Below are 20,519 nucleotides of genomic sequence, written 5' to 3' on the forward strand. Positions count from 1 at the left end.
GTTTACTGGCCAGAAATGTGTCTCCAGTGATGAACAACTAGACTAGATCACAGTTATTTCAGTCGGGGGAGAGCTTGGGCATCTAATGCCGGCAACAAGCCATGAAACACTAACAGTCTTTAAAAAGGCCAAGTGGAGTCCAAATGCATTTCCCCCATTTTATATCATATTGTACAACAGCTGATGAAACTAACACTGTAAAAGTGTGAAAACATTTGATCAGTGCTATTTCCTGACATTGTAGTTGCTGGTTGAAAATACAATCTACATAGGACCTTCTAATCAGCAGGTTTGCATGGACGGGAGTTTCGGCTTTCCATGGTGACAAATTGGTTAAAAGACCAATAAAAAAAGAGAGTTCCAAACCTCTCTGCCAATAACAGCTAGTTTTCAGTTTTCCCCTCCACACTCAGACCACTCCCAGACAGTCCTAGCAAAATTATTTCTTGAGAAAGTTTTTTGCTATAAAGCTATATTTTTGCCAATTTGAATGGAACTCTATCACAGTAAGGCACTTAATTGTTACCCAGAAATGATTTGATATTGATTTAAAAATGGCTGCATTGGGACTTTAATGGAAGAAACCTTATCGACATCGGAAGCTATGGACCAGAGGTCAACCCAGAGGCAGCCCAAGGGTGTGATGTCACAGTGGAAATAATCCCTGTTCAAACACTGACTTGTTTTAGTAGCGGGCCCTGTGTCAGTGTGTGTGTGTGAGATGGGAAGGCTGGGTTCTTCAGACAAGAACAGCTGTAGTTAAGTCTTAACTGCTGTGCTTCCACGCTGACTTTAAGCCAGTTGTTCCCACAAGGCCCCACAACAAGAGCATTCATATTAGGCATTTGAAAAAAGCAAAAGACAACCAGCACAGAAGCAAAGAGATGGCAAGCCTCAATGTTACACAATTAGTCTACATCTGATGACCAAAGGCCTTGCAATTAAAAAAAAAAAAACAATCAACTTGGCAAATCTGAAATAAAGCAACTTTTTAAAAAAAGGCCCTGTTTGGGACAGAGGCACTAGCCAGGGGGGTTAGTCTGACCTGGAAGTGTAACAGCACTGCTGTTTAACTGAGCCCCACCACACCACAGCTGGTAGCTGGAGGTTACTGTCTGAGGTGGGAGTCTACTGCTGTAGGAGAGTACAGGAGGTTGAACTGACCTGTTCCTGTTCCTACAGGCCTCAACCCTGTTCAACCCTGTGAGCTCTAGTAAAAAGCAGGATGTCTTCTGTATGGAACAGAGTGACCTCTAAGGTTCTTTAGAATCTCCACCTGCAATACTCATCTATTTAGACCTCGGAAGTAAGGGGACACTTGGACTTAGGCCTCAATTGCGTGAGACAGAGCTTTCTCAGGCCTTTTCTAACATCGAAAAAGCCAAGTCTGGTCTGATCTTCCAAGAAAGCTCTCCTAATGCAATCCATGTGTTGTTGCCTACTTCTCCCTCTCCTCTAACAGCAGGATAATTCCACTGAGATTAGGTATTAGAAGAGCCTTACTTCATTTGACTTATAATAAACTTTACAGACGGGACAACAGGGGGGCAAACTAACCAGTCTGAACATTACAGCACAACAACAGTGCTGCACTGCTAGCACACAGAGTGCTGCCTCATCTATAGAACACCTATTAGGGTTATTTTGTTAAAGTTGTTCTAGAATATAGAAGGATTCCATTCTGTTGTGGGTTGGTTAAGATGTATGCAGACTGACAGACAGGGCCCAGAGAATGTAGGTTGCCTAACTAATTTAATTTGTGCTGTCTATTGGAGTAGGATACTTTGTTTTAAGGACATACATCTCAATCATGGGTAATGAGTTCCAGCTTGAAGTGCCCCTCGGAAAGATGGTGCCTAAAAGCAATAAAAAGACAATGCCTAAAATACGCTTTTCAAAAAGCCCTTTCAATTTGATCATAAACATATACGTTGTGTTCAGAAAGTATTCATACCCCTTGACTTATTCCATATTTTGCTGTGTTACAGCCTGAATTCAAAATTGATTAAATCGATTTTTTTCTTACCCATCTCCACACAATACCCCATAATGACAAAGTGAAAACATGTTTTTAGAAATTGTAGCAAATGTATTGAAAATTAAACACACCTTTGGCAGCGATTACAGCCGTGAGTCTTTCTGGGTAAGTCTTCAAGAGATTTCCACAATTGCATTGTGCAAAATTTGCCCATTATTCTTCTCAAATTTCTTCAAGCTCTGTCAAATTGGTTGTTGATCATTGTTAGACAACCATATTCAGGTCTTGCCACAGATTTAAGTAGATTTAAGTCAAAACTGTAACTCAGCCACTCGGGAACATTCACTGACTTCTTGGTAAGCAACTCTAGTGTAGATGTGGCCTTTTGTTTTAGGTTATTGTCCTGCTGAATGGTGAATTCATCTCCCAGTATCTGGTGGACAGCAGACAACCGGGCATTCCTCTAGGATTTTACCTGTGCGTAGCTCCATTTTGTTTGTTTTTTTTATCCTGAAAAACTCCCCAGTTCTTAATGATTACAAGCAATAACTATGCTTCAAAATTACTCAGTAAGGTGTTGTATTGGATTTTCCCCAAACATAACACTTTGTATTCAGGACAAAAAATCAATTGCTTTGCCACATTTTTGTTACAGTATTACCTTAGTGCCTTGTTGCAAACAGGCCGAACGTTTTGGAATAGTATTATTCTGTACAGGCTTCCTTCTTTTCACTCTGTCAATTAGGTTAGTATTGCGGAGTAACTACAATGTTGTTGATCCGTCCGCAGTTTTCTCCTATCTCAGCCATTAAACCATTTAACTGTTTTAAAGTCACCATTGGCTTCATGGTGAAATCCCTGATTGGTTTAATTCCTCTCCGGCAACTGAGTTAGAAAGGACGCCTGTATCTTTGTAGTGACTGGGGGTATTGATACACCATATAATGTGTAATTAATAACTTCACCATGCTCAAAGGGATGTTCAATGTCTGCATAGTTGATTGTTTACCCATCTACCAATAGGTGCCCTTCTTTGCGAGGCATTGGAAAACCTCCCTGGTCTTTGTGGTTGAAAATGTTTTTGAAAATCACTACTCAACTGTGGGATTTTACAGATAATTGTGTGGGCTGCAGAGATAAGGAGATGAGGTAGTAATTTAAAAATCATGTTAAAACACTATTATTGCACACAGAGCGAATGCAACTTAAGTGACTTGTTAACATGTTAACTCCTGAACGTTTTTAGGCCATAACAAGGGTTGAATACTTATTGACTCAAGACATTTCAGCTTTACATTTTTAATGAATTTGTAATATAAAAAAACAACAACACAATTCCGCTTTGAAATGATGGGGTATTGTGTGTAAACCAGTGATGCAGAATCTCAATTTAGTCAATTTTAAATTCAGGCTGTGACGCAACAATGTGGAAAAAGTCAAGAAGGCAGAATACTTTCTGAAGGCACTGTATGATGTGTGTAAGAAGTTTCTAGTAAGTAGAATTTGCTTTTCTTTACTCATATTTTCCCCAAACTGCCCTGGGTGAGTAGTAACTTAAGACATTTACACCAGGGCCTGTGGAAAGGGCATGTACTGTTGTTAATAAGGACCATATTTTAAGAGGTGGAAAAGTTGAGTCTGGTGTGATTAAATTGTTCCTGTGGTTTATGGTCACGTCGCCGCGCTCAATGACTGTTGGTCACTGGTGGTGGCCAGAAGCACAACCATGATGGGCGTGTGAGTGTTTTTGTTTTACTATCCTTGTGGGTACTAGAAGTCCTCACAAGGATAGTAAAACATGGAACATAATCTCGGCCCCAAGTGAAAAAAATGCTATTTTGGGCTCAGGGGTTAGGTTTAGGGTTATGGTTACGGTTAGTATTAAGGTTGGGGTTAGGGTTAGAGGTTAAAGTTAGGTTTGGAGTTAGGGTTAGGTATAGTTTTAGGGTTAGGGGTTAAGGTTAGGCTTACGGTTGATTAGGGTTATGGTTAGGTTAAGATTTAGATTTAGGGAAAATAAGATTTTTAGATGGGAATCAATTGTTTGGTTCCCACAAGGATAGCAATACAGAACTGTGTGTGTGCACAACCATGAGGTATGGGTGCCACCTGAGTCTGGTGGCTTGAGGCCTGGGAACAGAGCACTGCACCTCTGGAAAGTTCATAGGTAGAGACTGAATCTCCCTTTATAGTGCACTATTTTTGACCTGGACCCAGGTCTATGGTAGAAACGTAGAAAGGGAATAATGTACCATTTAGGACACAGACAGATTACACTAGATTCATCTTGGAGGTAATGCTCACTTGACTGTCTACCTGGCACACTGCTGTCTCAATGTTACGGCTTCTACGGTAAGAGGCAAGTCCTGACATGCTGCCATCACAGCTGTTTCTTCCATCCTCTCTGCTCTGCTGCTCATTATTAAATGTGTGTGTGTGTGGTTCCCAGAACATCTCGATGAGGATCAGTAGAGCTGGTTTAATGCTGTGTAATCCTGTATTTAATGCCCCAGTCAGGGATGTCAAGTACTTCATCTGATAGCATCAGGATCTTTGATACCGTTTGAGGACTTCCTTTGTAAGATCAGCAGTAGTTGACTCATGCTCACAGAGCCCGACTAACTCTTGTCCCTTTGTCACCATTTACATCATAGGACCAGCTAGCTACAGAATGTAGATAGAGAGGAACATTAATCATCTACCTCACAATGTCTGCATTCACTTGGGTACTGTAGGTACAGTACCAGTCCCTTTATTTTTTTACTATTTTCTACGTTGTAGAATAATAGTGAAGACATCAACACTATGAAATAACACATATGGAATCATGTAGTAAGCAAAAAAAGTGTTACACTAATCAAAGTATATTTTATATTTGAGATTCTTCAAAGTAGCCACCCTTTGCCAAAAGTGTGCAAAGCTGTCAACAAGGCATTTTCCCGACCAGCTTCATGAGGTAGTCACCTGGAATGCATTTCAATTAACAGGTGTGCCTTGTTAAATGTTAATTTGTGGAATTTTTATTCTTCTTAATGCGTTTGAGCCAATCAGTTGTGTTGTGACAAGGTAGGGGTGGTATACAGAAGATAGCCCCATTTGACAGAAGATCAAGTATTTTACCAAATGGCAAGAACAGTTCAAATACGCAAAGATAAATGACAGTCCATCATTACTTTAAGACATGAAGTTCAGTCAACCCGGAAAATGTCAAGAACTTTGAAAGTTTCTTCAAGTGCAGTCGCAAAAAGCATCAAGTACTATAATGAAACTGGCTCTCATGAGGACCGCCACGGGAAAGGAAGACCTGGCGTTAACTCTACTGCAGAGGATAAGTTCATTAGAGTTACCAGCCTCAGAAATTGCAGCCCAAATAAATGCTTTACAGAGTTCAAGTAACAGACACATCTCAACATCAACTGTTCAGAGGAGACTGCGTGAATCGGACCTTCATGGTCGAAATGCTGCAAAGAAACCACTACTAAAGGACACCAATAAGAAGAAGAGACTTGCTTGGGCCAAGAAACACAAGCAATGGACATTAGACAGGTAGAAATCTGCCCTTTGGTCTGATGAGTCCAAATTTGAGATTTGTGGTTCCAACTGCCGTGTCTTTGTGAGACGCAGTGTACGTGAATGCACATATCTCTGCATATGTGGTTCCCACCGTGAAGAATGGAGGAGGTGGTGTGATGGTGACACTGTCTGTGATTTATTTAGAATTCAAGGCACACTTAACCAACATGGCTACCACAGCATTCTGCAGCTATACGCTATCCCATCTGGTTTGCGCTTAGTGGGACTATCATTCGTTTTTCAACCAGACACTGACCCAACACACCTCCAGAATGTGTAAGGGTTATTTGACCAAGGAGAGTGATGGAGTGCTGCATCAGATGACCTGGCCTCCACAATCACCCGACCTCAACCCAACTGAGATGGTTTGGGATGAGTTGGACTGCAGAGTGAAGAAAATGCAGCCATCAGGTTCTCAGCATATGTGGGAACTGGGAAGACTTTTGGGAAGACTTTTGGAAAAGCATTCCAGGTGAAGATGGTTGAGAGAATGCCAAGAGTGTGCAAAGCTGTCATCAAGGAAAAGGGTGGCTACTTTGAAGAATCTAAAATATAAATATATCTTTTTTTGTTTAACACTTTTTTGGTTACTACATGATTCTATATGTATTATTTTATATAGTGTTGATGCCTTCACTATTATTCTACACTGTAGAAAATAGTACAAATAAAGAAAAACCCTTGAATGAGTAGGTGTATCCAAACTTTTGACTGGTACTGTATATTATTTTGTTGATAGACACATAAATGGTGTGGTAGTGTTTGTCAACAGACTGGGATGTGACTACTAACAATGAACTTTGTTTGGTACGATGTTTTTTCTGTCACTGATAATTTAGACAAATCATGATTTCATAGGTGTTCGCGCCTTTACTAGGCTTGGACGGTCTCCAGATTGTCATACCTTCATACCGACCTTGTGCCATCCTGGGATATTCGGTAATACTGGCACTCAAATCAAGGGACAATATTTTTAAACCCCGCTGAGCCTCTGTAATCCGAAGGGTAGCAATGCTAACAAAATCATGTAAAATCATGCTAACGAGCGCATTGCGAACGTTTTATACAGCCTCTGACCTAAAGTATTTGTAGGAGAGAAATCCCAGCTCATACAGTTATACAAGTGACTAAAAACTGCTACTCACAGTTTGCTACATGCGCAAAACAAATATTAGACAGCAAGGCTCTTGGTCCAGGAGGGGACCTCTGGTTCCAAATATAACCATTCAAAGGGTGCTATTTGTAACCAAAAAGGGTTTTATCTGACTCGAAAGGGTTCCATCTGGAACCTTTTTAAGGAGGGTTCTCCTACATGGACAAATGGCTCTACATAGCTTTTTTCCCCCTGAGAGTGCACCGCCCTGCTTCCACTCCTCATTCTAGTATCTTTTCTAACAAAACTCCCCCCAGAATTTAATCGAGCATCTGATGCAATTAAGCAAGATTTTAGTTCTTGGTCTCCGAGATGACTGTAGGTATAACATCAGGTGCTATAATGCTAAGGGTCATTTTCTGGATTTCTGGACAAAAATCCCCACTTACAATGGATATTGGAGATTTTCCATTGGGCATGGGTCACCAACATACGTGCAGTGAAAAAGCATAGCGTAGTGTGGGTTACTGGGGTAGAAATAAATAATAAAAACACCCAACTGTACGTAACAACTAGCACACATGCTAAAATCATCAATACATTTTTCTCACACCCTCAACCAGATGCATGTTTGGCGTAATGCATAGGTACTGCTCTGGTGCTGTTAATCATCATAGTATACATCTCAAGTGGCACCCAATTCCCTATTTAGTGCACTACTTTAAGTAGTGCACTATACAGGGAATGGGGTGCCATTTGGGACTTCAGCAATAGTCTTGTGTTGTTGTTATTCATCAGCATTATATATACATTTTCCCCCTTCCTAATGACCTGGTCATCCTGACACCAGGCCAGTATAATGTGGCTGAGAGATCAGACATAGCCCCAGATAAACAGAACCATAGTGAGGGGAGCGCCGACCCACTTCATCTCAGCCAGACAAGCTTGGTATGCTGCAGCAGCTATCCGCAGCCACTTTTTCTCCTTCTATCCCAGCTCTGCATGCTCTCTCTCCCTGGCAGGATGCAGGTCAGCGAGTTAATTAACTTAATGCACACCTCGCATCAATGCCCTCTCTGACTGAGCGCCATGGAGAGAGAAGGGCAGAAAAGTATCAACCAACGCGTTGTCTATCCCCTTTCACAGCCAAAGCCCAGCAACAACCTCTCGTGACAGAGAAGGGACATGCATGAAAGGCTGCTAACATCTAGCAGTCTATCCCTTTCACAGCCAAAGCCCAGCTCAGCTTAGTTCAGTCCAGGGCCCTAGGCTAAGGTAAAGCAACCAAATCACACACGGGCGAGTGCAGATCCACCCACAGAGAGGTAGAGAGAGAGGGAGAGACAACAAGAGAGTAATTAAAACAGAAGTGGGAGGTTGGGCTGAGAGGAGAGTGTTGCTTCCCTCGTTGCTGGGGTTTAATAGCACTGAAGATATAGGGCTGGAATATAGGATAATATATACACAAAAGTATGTGGACACCTGCTCGTCGAACATTTCAGCACTCGGCCGTCCCTATGACGGTACCACATTGAAAGTCACTGAGCTCTTCAGTAAGGCCATTCTACTGACAATGTTTGTCTACAAAGATTGCATGACTGTGTGCTCGATTTTATACACCTGTCAGCAACATCTATGGCTGAAATAGCCAAATCCTCTCATTTGAAAGGGTGTCCACATACGTTTGTATATATAGTGTAGGATGAAGTATAGGGTTTGAATGCGTTGAGTATTAGGTTGGCTGATTTCTAAGAAATGTTAGGGGGGCTGGTAAGTGTGGGGTAGAGAATGGTCGATGCAAGAGAGAGAGCCTATCAATGTCTACGTTTGACAAGGTGGAGAGATTCTGCTTTAAAACAAAATGGTAGAAACATTTTGCAGGCCGCTTCTGGACCAACTGCTGTGCTTTTCCAAATATTTACTGTCTGCTGCCTGAGTGTTAATACTCCTGCTTGACTCACTGCTCTGGTGTCTTCTCATAACACAGAGGGAAAGAAAGAGAGAGGGCGAGAGAGGAGGGGAAAAAAAGAGAGAACTAAGAGAAAGAAGAGAGAGAGAGAGAAGAGAGAAGAGAGAGAGAAATCATAAATGGGAGGGCAGCAGTCATTCAATTGATTGCGCTCAGCTGGCTTTTCTGTCAGAAGACCCACATCAGTTAACAGCTGCTTTAGAACTGGTGTGAGTCTCGTTGAAAGCATTACCTTTAGCCCTCTTTGCTGCTTTTCATTCTGTTGCTCATTTATGGACCTAAATATTATTTCAATGAAAACATTACAGCTAAAAATAATAACGTGTCACTGAAATGTTAAGCCCTCCATTAAAGATGGAATCTGCAGTAGTGGGAAAGGCCAGTGGCACTGTTTAAATTAAAAATATAATAATAAATAAGGTACATTTTGTGCTTTTCTATCATGCGTGAAATGATGTCTGAGGGGAAAAAACTGTTTGTTGTTTGCAGTAACTTCCTTGTTGTTATAATATCGCAAACGGACGTAGAAGTTTCACCATTAAGGATTCTAGCTTTTAAAAAGGGTAGAAAGATTTCAAACATCATATGTTGGCCCAGCTCTGTCCGGGTTAGGGTTTGGATGGGGTAGGCCGTCATTGTAAATAAGAATTTGTTCTTAACTGACTTGGTCTTTTACCAAATAGGGCAATCTTCTGTATAACACCCCTATCTTGTCACAACACAACTGGCTCAAACGCATTAAGGAAATAAATTCCACAAATTAACTTTTAACAAGGCACACCTGTTAATTGAAATGCATTCCAGGTGACTACTTCATGAAGCTGGTTGAGAGAATGCCAAGAGTGTGCAAAGCTGTCATTAAGTCAAAGGGTGGTTACTTTGAAGAATCTAAAATATATTTGGATTTGTTTAACACTTTTTTGATTACTACATGATTCCATGTGTGATTTCATAGTTTTGATGTCTTCACTATAATTGTACAATGGAGAAAATAGTAAAAATAAAGAAAACCCCTTGAATGAATAGGTGTGTCCAAACGTTTGACTGGTACTGTAAACATTTTAGTAATTTAGCAGATGCTCTTATCCGGCTAGCTAGCCATGTGTATCTAAAACTAAATGTAAAATATATTTTTTTATGTACGTTTAACTAGCTGGCTAGCTGGATGAATACCATTTAAACTTCCTAGCTTAGAATTGTAAAGTAAAATGTCTAGTTATCCTTGTCACCATTGACTTGACTGGCAGTAGGTTGAGTTGATGCCCACTCCTTTACCCACTCCTTTGTTAGTTAGCTCATAAATTCCAGTACAGATGTGGCAGTCAATTGGGAACAAGCTATTAGAGATGACTAAATTGAGGAAATCAAGTTAAGTTGAAATATGCTTCATATGAAATGTATTATTCATGTCCATGTTGCTCATTATCACTCTAGTGTCTCATACCCCACTCCGTTGCCAGCAACACTGTTAGGCAATATTGACCCCCCAAAAATGTTAGAGTATCATCAGCTTTAAGACCTACCCTATAGAAAGCCTGCTCTGTAGGATGACCCTAAATAACTCAGTAACCCCAATTATAACCATGGGTGAAAGTAGATGTAATGTCTTCCTGGTACGGGGACCTCCTATGTTCGCACGCATTCTTTTTTATGGGCCCAAACATATAGAGTCTATATTCATTTAATAGGATCTCTATGGCCTAATCATAGAATGACATATAAAATCTATATGAATTTAATAGGATCTCTATGGCCTAATCATAGAATGACATATAAAATCTATATGAATTTAATAGGATCTCTATGGCCTAATCATAGAATGACATATAGAATCTATATGAATTTAATAGGATCTCTATGGCCTAATCATAGAATGACATATAGAATCTATATGAATTTAATAGGATCTCTATGGCTTAATCATAGAATGACATATATAATCTATATGAATTTAATAGGATCTCTATGGCCTAATCATAGAATGACATATAGAATCTATATGAATTTAATAGGATCTCTATGGCCTAATCATAGAATGACATATAGAATCTATATGAATTTAATAGGATCTCTATGGCCTAATCATAGAATGACATATAGAATCTATATTCATTTAATAGGATCTCTATGGCCTAATCATAGAATGACATATAGAATCTATATTCATTTAATAGGATCTCTATGGGCCTAATAGTAAAGATTTGTCACTTAACTTTTAAATGTATTAGCCTACCTGATAATGTGGCATAAACACAACCGGTCATGTTTTCATCTGATTGTCAAACAATCACTTCAAAATGGCCATGCCGGCTACGTTACTCAGGAATGGCGGAAAGACCGATGTTGCAGGAATAAAAGTATAGCCTCATGTAGATATTTTTTCTGCTGATATTTTACAACATTTGGTAGGCTATTCGTTAGTCAACTTGTCTATAATTAGATACATGCAGCTTCTCATCATAGCTTGATGCTTGTCTAGAATGCTAAAAGCCTTGCTCACCAGAATAATGTCAAATCGATAGAATGATCAATGCATCATCAACAATCTAGTTGACGTCGGTAAAGTTCTCTTTCATTTCTGCTTCTCTCGCAGAGCGAGGACGTTTAGGGACCAGGCAGATTTACGCAATTATGACATAACATTAAAGGTTGTGCAATGTGACAGGAATATTTAGACTTAGGGATGCCACCCGTTAGATAAAATACGGAACGGTTCCGTATTTCACTGAAAGAATAAAAGTCTTGTTTTTGAGATGATAGTTTCAGGATTCGACCTTATTAATGACCTAAGGCTCATATTTCTGTGTGTTATCATGTTATAACTAAGTCTATGATTTGATAGAGCAGTCTGACTGAGCGGTGGTAGGCAGCAGCAGGCTCGTAAGCATTCATTCAAACAGCACTTTCGTGCGTTTTGCCAGCAGCTCTGCTGTTTATGACATCAAGCCTATCAACTCCCGAGATTAGGCTGGTGTAACCGATGTGAAATGGCTAGCTAGTTAGAGGGGTGCACGCTAATAGCGTTTCAAACATCACTCGCTCTGAGACTTGGAGTAGTTATTCCCCTTGCTCTGCATGGGTAACGCTGCTTCGAGGGTGGCTGTTGTCGTTGTGTTCCTGGTTCGAGCCCAGGTAGGAGCGAGGAGAGGGACGGAAGCTATACTGTTACACTGGCAATACTAAAGTGCCCATAAGAACGTCCAATAGTCAAAGGTTAATGAAATACAAATGGTATAGAGAGAAATAGTCCTATAATTCCTATAATAACTACAACCTAAAACTTCTTACCTGGGAATATTGAAGACTCATGTTAAAAGGAACCACCAGCTTTCATGTGTTCTCATGTTCTGAGCAAGGAACTTAAACGTTAGCTTTCTTACATGGCACAGATTGCTCTTTTACTTTCTTCTCCAACACTTTGTTTTTGCATTATGTAAACCAAATTGAACATGTTTCATTATTTATTTGAGGCTAAATTGATTTTATTGATGTATTATCTTAAGTTAAAATAAGTGTTCATTCAGTATTGTTGTAATTGTCATTATTACAAATAAAAAATCAATAAAATCGGCCAATTAATCGGTATCGGCTTTTTTTAACATTATAATAGGCTATATGTGAGACCCACATTCAGTGTCCAACTTGTAGGCTACTCCACTCTAAAATAATGCCGGCATCCATACAGTGCCATTTGATAAATGCATCACTTACAAAATACCAAACAGTTTTATGATTGACATTCAATGATTGTTCTTTATTAGGCCTACACAAGTCTCGTAACCTGAATTGATGCATACACTGCTGCGCACATGCCTCTTGGTCACTCATCTCTGCCTTGGCATAATTTCAGTGCTATCATAGAACCACACTGCATTTGAGTCTATTCGCTCATTTTTGACAAGTCTGACATGCGGTAATGATAAATGGTGTAATATCCTACAGTTGTCTTGGAAACGTTGTTTTAATTATTGTGATAGTCTCATGTTTTACCAGTACGTTGTACCCCCACTATTTATTTTGCCGGTACCAGACCGGCTTACTTTCACCCCTGATTATAACCCAGAATACATATCCCCTACATCCCCTACGTGTTGCCGTGGCCATACAGGGATACTAGAAGCTCTCTATGCTGATCGTCAGCCAGACTTCCTCCAGAGGCAGTGACTTCAAATCAAATCTTATTTGTCACATGCGCTGAATACAAGAGGTGTAGACCTTACAGTGAAATGCTTACTTACAAGCCCTTAACCAACAATGCAGTTTTAAGAAAATACTCCCCCCCCCCAAAAAAAAGTATAAGATAAGAATAACAAATAATTAAAGATCAGCAGTAAATAACAATACCGGGGCTATATAAAGGGGGTACCAGTACAGAGTCAATGTGCGAGGGCACCGGTGTAGAGCTAATATGTACATGTAGGTAGAGTTATTAAAGTGACTATGCATAGATGATAACAGAGAGTAGCAGCAGCATAGAAGGGGAAAGGGGGGGTAATGCAAATAGTCTGGGTAGCCATTTGATTAGCTGTTCTTATGGTTTGGGGGGTAGAACCTGTTTAGAAGCCTCTTGGACCTAGACTTGGCGCTCCGGTACCGCTTGCCGTGCGGTAGCAGAGATAACAGTCTATGACTAGGGTGGCTGGAGTCTGACAATTTTTAGGGCCTTCCTCTGACACCACCTGGTACAGAGGTCCTGGGTGGCAGGAAGCTTGGCCCCGGTGATGTACTGGGCCGTACGCACTACCCTCTGTAGTGCCTTGCGGTCACCGGCCTAGTAGTTGCCTTACTAGGCAGTGATGCAACCTGTCAGGATGCTCTCGATGGTGCAGCTATAAAACCTTTATATTGGCACCGGGGGGGTCAATGTAAATTGTCCGGTGGCGATTTTATGAATTGTTCAGCAGTCTTATGGCTTGGGGGTAGAAGCTGTTGAGGAGCCTCTTGGTCCGAGACCTGGCGCTCCGGTACCGCTTGCCGTGAGGTAGCAGAGAAAACAGTCTATAACTTGGGTGACTGGAGTCTCTGACAATTTTATGACACCGCCTATTATATAGGTTTGGATGGCAGGAAGCTTGGCCCCCGTGATATACTGGGCCGTTTGCACTACCCTCTGTAGCGCCTTACGGTCAGATGCTGAGCAGTTGCCAAACCAGGTGGTGATGCAACCGGTCAGGATGCTCTCGATGGCACAGCTGTAGAAATTTGAGAGGATCTGGGAACTCCTGCCAAATCTTTTCAGTCTCCTGAGGGGGAAAATGTTTCTTCGTGCCCTCTCCACTACATCCCTGTCGATGTTAATGGGGGCCTGTTCGGCCCGCCTTTTCCTGTAATCCACGATCAGCTCCTTTGTCTTGCTCACATTGAGGGAGAGGTTGTTGTCCTGGTACCACACTGCCAGTTCTCTGACCTCCTCCCTATAGGCCATCTCATTGTTGTCAGTGATTAGGCCTACCACTGTTGTGCCGTCAGCAAACTTAATTATGGTGTTGGAGTCGTGTTTGGCCACGCAGTAGTGGGTGAACAGGGAACACAGGAGGGGACTAAGTATACACCCCTGAGGGGCCCCCAGTGTTAAGGATCAGCGTGGCAGACGTGTTGTTGCCTACTCTTACCACCTGGGGGCGGCCCGTCAGGAAGTCCAGGATCCAGTTGCCAAGGGAGATGTTTAGTCCCAGAGTCCTTAGCTTAGTGATGAGCTTCGTAGGCACTATAGTGTTTAACGCTGAGCTGCAGTCAATGATTTGATGTGCCCCATGACCAGCCTTTCAAAGCACTCCATGGCTACTGATGTGAGCGCCATGGGGCGGTAATCATTTAGGCAGGTTACCTTCGCTTCCTTGGGCACAAGGACTATGATGGTCTGCTTGAAACATGTAGGTATTACAGACTCAGTCAGGAAGAGGTTGAAAATTCAGTGAAGACACTTGACAGTTGGTCTGCGCATGCTTTGAGTACACGTCCTGGTAATCCGTCTGGCCCAGTGGCTTTGTGAATGTTGACCTGTTTAAAGGTTTTGTTCACATCGGCTACCGAGAGTGTTATCACACAGTCATCCAGAACAGCTGGTGCTCTCGTGCATGCTTCAGTGTTGCTTGCCTCGAAGCGAGCATAAAAGGCAGTTCGCTCATCTGGTAGGCCCGCGTCACTGGGCAGCTCACGTCTGGGTTACCCTTTGTAGTCCATAATAGTTTTCAAGCCCTGCCACAACTGACGAGTGTCTGAACCGGTGTAGTAGGATTCAATCTTAATCCTGTATTGACCCTTTGCTTGTTTGATGGTTCGTTTGAGGGCATAACGGGATTTCCTATAAATGTTCGGATTAGTCTCCCGCTCCTTGAAAGCAGCAGCTCTAGTCTTTAGCTTGATGCGGATGTAGCCTGTAATCCATGGCTTCTAGTTGGGATATGCACGTACAGTCACTGTGGGGACGACGTCATCAATGCACTTATTGATGAAGCCGACGACTGAGGTGGTGTATTCCTCAATGCCATTGGATGAATCCCGGAACATATTCCAGTCCTGTAGTGTAGCATCTGCATCATCTGACCACTTCCGTATTGAGCGAGTCACTGGTACTTCCTGCTTTAGTTTTTGCTTGTGAGCAGGAATCGGGAGGATAGAATTATGGTCAGATTTGCCAAATGGAGGGCGGGGGAGAGCTTTGTATGCATCGCTGTGTGTGGAGTAAAGGATTTTTTACCCCATGACTTGCTGGTATAAATTTGGTGTAACTGATTTAAATTTGCCTACATTAAAGTCCCCGGCAACTAGAAGAGCAGCTTCTGGGTGAGCATTTTCTTCTTTGCTTATGGCCTTATAGAGTTGGTTGAGAGCGGTCTTAGTGCCAGCTTCGTTTTGTGGTGGTAAATAAACGGCTATGAATAGTACAGATGAGAACTCTCTTGGTAGATAGTGTGGTCTACAGCTTATCATAAGGTACTCTACTTCAGGCAAGCAATACCTTGAGACTTCTTTAATATTAGACATTGCGCACCTGCTGTTCTTGACAAAAAGGCACACAACCCCACCCCTCGTCTTACCAGAGGTAGCGTCTCTGTTCTGCCGGTGCATGGGAAATCCTGCTAGCTCTATATTGTCCATATATTCGTTCAGCCATGTCTCGGTGAAACATAAGATGTTACGGTTTTTAATGTCCCGTTGGTAGGATAATCTTAATAATAGGTCATCAATTTTATTTTCCAATGATTACACGTTAGCCAGAAGAATGGAAGGCAGTGGGAGTTTACTTTGCTCGCCTCCAGATTCTCAGAAGGATGCCCGATCTGCGGCCCCTTTTCCAGCATCTTTTCTTCACTCAAAAGTTGTAGATCTGTGCCTGTTCCAGTGAAAGCAGGATATCCTTCTCGTTAAAGGAAAAAGTTTATTCCAGTCCGTGGTGAGTAATCACTTTTCTGATGTCCAGAAGTTATTTTTGGTCACAAGAGACGGTAGCAGCAACATTACGCAAAAAACTGACAAAATATCACAATTGCTTGGGAGAATGTAAAATGTCAGCCATGTTCTTCGGCCCAATAAGACAGTCATCACCTTTGTATACAAAACATCCATTAAATTACTCACGTAATTGTCTTTGAGGACAATTTTTTATATCACTCAGACTATTTTAACATTTTATATTCATCCAATGTCTGTCATTTTTTTGGATGACATCATGACATCTCCAGTGAGCACTGAGTGCTACTATGCAGGCGTTATGGGCTCTTTAAAACCAGTTCTAGACAACCACGAAACGGCATATGTGAACGTGAGTAGATTACATTGAAAACGGCCGTCCAACTTGGACGACGTCTCTAGTTCATGTATACTGCAGTGCCCCGACCACGACTCGTGTGTAGCAGCAGGAAATACACTGCCTTGAAGTTCCTGCTCTCAGTTGAGCACAGTGGTGTGAGGAACGAGGATAGTCACTAAGGGAGCAAAAATAAACATCTTTGGATGATGTCAAACCTCGGCCCAAGGAAGTAGGGCTGATTCATGGTAGGGCTGAGATGAGATGGGGAGAGATTGCGTAGAGGAAGTAGGTAAGTAACATAATATTATCAAGTAAGTCAATAGGTAAGGATGGAAGCTGGGCCCTTCTGCACTCCAGTAGTAGGGCTGACTATTTGCATTGGCCCCCCCCCTTTGTTTTTACACTTCTGCTACTCGCTGTTTATTATCTATGCATAGTCACTTTACCCCTACCTACCTACAACGGGGCCTTGCTGCGCTCCACAGTGTCACAGACTGGAGACATAGATGCCTGTTTAAAGACACGCCTCCTTTATGATCCATTTACTAGATATGGGAAAAGGCCTTGTCATTGATATTATTGGGAGTCTAATGGAGGAGCATTTTGAAAAAAAATGTATTCTGAAATGTATTTGTGTGGAGTCAGAGTCAATCATGCTATTTTGAAATGTTGAAAGACAAAATGAGAACTACTGTCGTAGCATGCTTTAAACTATCTTCAAAGGGCTAGATACATCCATTATTGCACTGGGCCACTCCCTTTGTATGGGAAGTATTTTCAAAATACTGCCTCTAATGAAGGCTTTGACAGCAGAACAATACCGCCATAACCACACAACTTAATTATATGTTTTCAAATTAGATATGCCTCACAGTCGCAGAGTATTTAGGTCTCTACAGTACAAAGAGCTGGCTATCCCCATAAAAAATAAAAATAAAAAAAAGAATAAAGAACTGGCGTGTGATGAGTAAGCGATTCATTTTGTTATCCAATAGCGAAGTAGAACAAAGGTAAACAAGTCTTCAAACGCAGAATACATTGCGTCTGTGTTCATTTATAAGGACCCTGCTGTGGATACACAAACAATCTGCCTTTCTACAAATCTTGTTTAGAGCAATGGGAGGAGATAGCTTATTTGTACTGTCTGCAGGCTTTGGGGTCCTGGCTGCTCTACACACACACACCATACAGAAGCCATCAAAAGAGAATTTAGATTTACCATGAGGCTGATCTGTAGGGACATTCTCAATTCCCCATTATGACACCACATCGAAACACTGCACTCCCGGAGAGTCAGCACGCTGCCAAAGAGTATCGAGATGGTTTCACGATGAGGGAGAAAAGCCACACAAAAAACAGACTGTAAGCACTGAGCACAGCAAAGTCTCAACAACGTGACAGTGGCTTCTGTAAACATATCAGCCAGCTCTTTTCCACTTCAGTGAAGGAAACTGTACTGTGAGACTTGGCAATTTCAACTAAAGCTTGCAAGTCAAGACAGGCCTATGCAATCAATGCAATAATTCTTCACATCATACATCAATTCCCAAAGGTTTCAGTTGGACAAGATAAAAAACCCAGATAGATAACGAAACTTAGCAAGAAGGGGGTTATAGTGGCATTACTAACATATTTATAGAGTGGAGTCTCTGCTACGGCTCCTCCGCCTTCAGTTTAATTAGAAGTCAAAGACAGAGAGAAATGTTAACATTTTACTAGAAAGTGAGTCTGGTCTGAATAAGGCAAGATACAGTCTGTATACAGTCTAACGGCTCCTTCTGAGTAGCCAGTTGCTAACCCCCCCTGCTACTTGAGCAGGCAAGCAGAAGTGTCCTAGATTACACAGTCAGAGATAACGCACAGGGAATACCGTCTCCCTCCCAACGCCTCAAGGTCAGTGCTGCTCATATTTGATGTTGCTACATTGTGAGAGAAAAAAAGCTAACTTGGGGAGAGGGCAGAGGGGGAATGGTAATAAATTACATCCTGTTTTAGCATAGGGAAAATACCAAATGAGATTAATTGTTTGTGAGTTCAAATCCTCCTTACTCTGTCCTATGACATGAAGTGGAACACCTTAAACATCACAGAAAAAAAAAAAGTACTTATACTCATGCTCTGAGACAGACAGCTGTGGGAGATAAGTAGAATCTGTGGATGGTTTGACTTGGAGACAAAGGAAAACACAGACCAAGTTGAGAGGAATGTGTGATGTCCACTGTGTTATGACAGGGCTGTGAGTGGGTGATCCAGCGTGTTGCTGTAGCCTAGTTTAACAGAGAGAGGACTATGGCTGGGCCTGGGAGAAACTAATGCTCTCCGTCAGTGAGAGGGAAGGCAGCAGTGTGAATGTCTGTTACACCAGACTTGAGGCACTGCCAGGACTGTGTGTACTTGTTTATCTATTCTTGTGGGGACCAGAAGTCCCCACATAAATATTAAACAAACAAAAATTTGACCAACTGGGGACATTTTGTTCGTGCCCAGGAGGTCAAATGCTATTTCTAGGGGGTTTATGGTTAAGGTTAGAATTAGTGTTAGAATTACGTTAAGGGCTAGGGTTTGGAGCTAGGGTTAGGAGCTAGGGTTAGGAGCTAGGGCTACTTTTAGGGTTAGGAGCTAGGACTAGTTGTAGGGTTAGGAGCTAGGGATAGTTTTAGGGTTAGGTTTTTGGGTTAGGGTACAATTTAGGGGTTAGGGAAAATAGGATTTTGAATGGGACTGAATTGTGTGTCCCCACAAGGTTAGCTGTACAAGACTGTGTGTGTGTGTGTGTCTGTGAGATAGTCAGCCAGGTGTTGCCAACAGCACAACATCTGCTCTACTGTCAGCATCCATTTCTACAACAGCGCAACGCTTCTACAACAGCGCAACATAGCACAACACTTCTACAACAGCACAACATCTGCTCTACTGTCAGCATCCATTTCTACAACAGCGCAACGCTTCTACAACAGCACAACATCTGCTTTACTGTCAGCATCCATTTCTACAACAGCACAACATAGCGCAATGCTTCTACAACAGCGCAACACTTCTTCAACTACGCAACATAGGGCAATGCATCTTGAACAGCTCAATGCCTGAAACCAGAAGAGGTAGAAGAGGCACTGCCAAGGTCGACCGATGATCCTCATAGAAACACACACAGGCTCAAATGTAAACAATGTCTGAAATATCCCTAATCAAGGGCCCAGGAAGGCGCTATAGGGGGACATAACTTTCTCAGTTACCAAGGACACTGGCAGAGTACTGTGGTGGTGGATAGGGACTGTTCCCTACCACAAAGTTGGCTCAATTCACCTGTTTTATATAGCCTAGCTACCTTCAAAATTGCTCCCATATGCTGCAGACTGAGCTACAATGTATTTCAGTCTACTCTGACTGCTGTACAGTATGATGTATTTGACTCTGCTCCGACGTTTGTTCAGTACATCTGCATTTTTTAAACATTTCAGTTATTTAGCATACGCTCTTATCCAGAGAAATTTGGGTTAAATGCCTTGCTCAAGGGCACCGACAGATGTTTCCCCTTGTCAGCTCGGAGAACCAGAGACTTTTCAGTTACTGGCACAACGCTCTTAACCGCAAGACTACCTGCTACACCAGTACAGTGAGTTATTGGACTTCCAGAGATAGATGGGCCAGTCTTAATTTGCGTCCTTCTTCTCTCTCTGAGAGGATAACACTAACACAGTTCTCAACAGAAAAATGTGTGTTAAGCAAGTATGCAGGCCATGACAAGCGGCCTCTTGTATGCTGAGCCAAGCTTTGGTGCTCATCGGCAAAAACTTAGTCACTAGATTTCTGTAATATGTGTGAAATATTTATGAATTTAAACTAGGGATATCATGTTTCACTGTCACTTCTCTGGAGTGAGATCATGCAGGATCATACACCTGTATGCTAGGGGGTTGCAGGATCATACGGTCTACCTGTATGCTAGAGGGTTGCAGGATCATACAGTCTACCTGTATGCTAGGGGGTTGCAGGATCATACGGTCTACCTGTATGCTAGGGGGTTGCAGGATCATACGGTCTACCTGTATGCTACCTGTATGCTAGGGGTTGCAGGATCATACACCTGTATGCTAGAGGGTTGCAGGATCATACACCTGTATGCTAGAGGGTTGCAGGATCATACACCTGTATG

At 42.0% G+C, this 20,519-nt stretch overlaps 1 protein-coding gene across 2 annotated transcripts in view; it reads right to left on the reverse strand.

The window, feature by feature from the left end:
- LOC112225600 (integrin beta-5) overlaps positions 1 to 20,519 on the reverse strand; it is a 93,548-nt gene that overhangs the window by 23,559 nt on the left and 49,470 nt on the right. The gene's annotated exons all lie outside the window — the stretch shown is intronic.

Source organism: Oncorhynchus tshawytscha, linkage group LG26 (assembly GCF_018296145.1).
Source record: "Oncorhynchus tshawytscha isolate Ot180627B linkage group LG26, Otsh_v2.0, whole genome shotgun sequence".
Classification (NCBI taxonomy): Eukaryota; Metazoa; Chordata; class Actinopteri; order Salmoniformes; family Salmonidae; genus Oncorhynchus; species Oncorhynchus tshawytscha.